Below are 2,722 nucleotides of genomic sequence, written 5' to 3'. Positions count from 1 at the left end.
ATAACATCCGTGACGAATGGCTCGCCCGACACCTCGGCCAAGAGAAGCCAAAGTCCATGGCAGCCCTCACGACACTCATGACCCGCTTTTGCGCGGGCGAGTACAGCTTGTTGGCTCGTAGCAACATCATACCAAAAAACTCAGGCGATTCAGACGCCAGGGATAGCAACGGCAAGCCACGACGCAATAGACACAAGCGTCGCAACAATGGCGACAACGTCGAAGACACGACAGTTAATGCCTGATTCAGAGGCTCTAAATCCGGACAGTGGAAACATAGAGAGCTCGCTCTGTATGGAGGAGCACACTGCGGCCCTTGGGGCAGAAGTACAAAACATCCTTCTTAGGCAAACAGCCAATTCGGCGATAAAGAATCCGGACACCGTCAAGCGAGTCCATAGTACCCCGCAACAGGATCATCCAGCACATCCAGAGCTCGATTAGCAAGTCGGCCTCCATCCTAGTACCAGTCAAGCAGCAAATTTGGTGCCCCGCGTACACAACTACGCACTTAAAATACCATGGGCATAGGCGGAGGCACGGCTATAACACGGTCCACAATGCGGTTCGACCGCCCTAGGACCCACGCATTTTTGCAAGTTTTTTCTTTCAGTTCCCTATCTTCGGGAGGCTCTTCGATAGATCAACTATCGGACACATAGCCAGACGGACACACCAAGAAGACAAAAAGCTTTGGCGTACAAGGGAATCCTCAGGTGGTCTTTGATAAACGATCGTTATACCTATTTTACATACCCGCACACAGCTCGCTCCTGGTCAGGATGTGTCAAACAGTCCTATTTTTGCTTATTGCACTACTTGTATACGTACGCTTTGACCTACTATTTGAATAACAAAGAAAAAAATGTACATCGTCAGTTTACTATTACATTCATACACGCCTTTTATTTACTGCTTATTTATTGCACCCGTACACTTTGGTACGTCCGGCTCGCCAGGGGCTTCAGTGTATCCCATAACACAGCAAGAAAAGTCTGGACACTTTCGATAGTGCGGCACCCCGAACTTATAGCATTATATGCATCAGCTCTGAATCATGTCTTGGGTCAATAGTTGGGTTTGCCCGGCTCCTATGTTTTGGTACCTTACATTCCGCTATATCGGCTAAGGTAGCACAGGGAGAACTACTGTGATTGTCTCCCGGTTCTTCCGGACGAGCACCTCAGTAGAGAAAGCCGAAAACTTACTGTCATGATGAGGCGAGAGCTGGTCACTGTTCGAGAGGTCTCAAATCCTTAAAGATTTTTTCCGCTTCGGGCGAGGAATCGCCCTTGTCCTATTTAGGCGTGCATAGCGCCCCGGTCCAGTCTTCCAAATACTAGGGGCTTAGCCAAAATTTAAAATTGTAGACTTCTATGGCCAAGTGAGAGCGACAAAGTTGTATAGTCCGATTGCCTTGTTCGCTGCATTAAACACCTCCTTAAAAGGACCAAAAATTTGGATAAAGAGTGTTTATATTTATCCCGAACACCCCAGTACTAGTTACATGGGGGCAGAAGCCGACGACTGGCCAACTCTCAAGATTTTATAAACGGCCACACAGAAGGTAATATTTTAAATTAACAAGCGCCATATAGCGCACAGGAACTCGTTTTCATATTACAGGATGACTTGAGTACATTCATTCAAATATTATATCCTTGGCACATTCATCCGCCACAAGGCGGGCACCCTTAATGACATTATCATAGTACTGTTCGGGGTGGCGATGCTCCTTGCCCTTTGGCGGCCCCTCTGTCACCAGCTTCTCGGCATCCATCTTCACCCAGTGTACTTTCGCACGGTCCAAGGCCCGGCGTGCACCTTCAATGCAGACGGACCGCTTAATGACTTCAAGCCGCGGACAGGCATTTACCATCCACTTGACAAGGCCGAAGTAGCTGCTGGGCAGAGGCTCTCTGTAACGCCCCGGATTCGTTGCGCCAGGTGTCTTCCTGTTATTCACCGTCGTTGCCATGTCATTTGCTTGCATGTTGCATTTTATCATGTCATCATGTGAATCTCATTTTGCATACGTGTTCATCTCATGCGCCCGAGCATTTTCCCCGTTGTCCGTTTCACAATCCGGCACTCCTATGTCCTCCGGCGTTCCCCCTTTTGTCTCTCGTTGTGAGCGGTTGTTAAACATTCTCGTAATGGACCGAGTCTTGCCAAGCGCCTTGGTATAGCACCGGTAGACCGCCTGTCAAGTTTCGTGCCATTTGGAGGTCGTTTGGTACTCCAACGGTTAACCGGGTAACCGCGAAACCCCCTTTTCTCTTTGCAGCCCAACACCCTTCCAAAGTGGCCCAAAACCCATCTAACTCCCCTCCATGCTCTCGGTCGTTCGATCACGATCGCGTGGGCAAAAACCGCTCCTCATTTGGACTCTCCTAGCTCCCTCTACCTATAAATATGTGCCCCTCCCGGATTTTTCGCGCAGTCCAAACCCTAGCAATCTTCCTCCTCCCGCAGCCAGACATGTCCGTTCCGCCGCCGGACGTGTCCACCGCCCCCAGCCACCTCACTCTGGCGTATCACAGGCTGCCACGTCATTGTCGCTGCCATCTCGGCCAACCGGCAGCCACCACGTCGCCCTCGCCTGCGCCCTCTCTCTCCTCCACCGCCCGCGGCCCGCCGGGGCCCGAGGCCGGCCCGCCCCGGGCCAGATCTGGGCCGCCGCCCCGGATCCCGCTCCCGCGCCGCCTGCGTGCCGCCGGCC

Source organism: Triticum dicoccoides, chromosome 3B (genome assembly GCF_002162155.2).
Source record: "Triticum dicoccoides isolate Atlit2015 ecotype Zavitan chromosome 3B, WEW_v2.0, whole genome shotgun sequence".
Classification (NCBI taxonomy): Eukaryota; Viridiplantae; Streptophyta; class Magnoliopsida; order Poales; family Poaceae; genus Triticum; species Triticum dicoccoides.
This window is presented reverse-complemented; position numbering follows the sequence as displayed.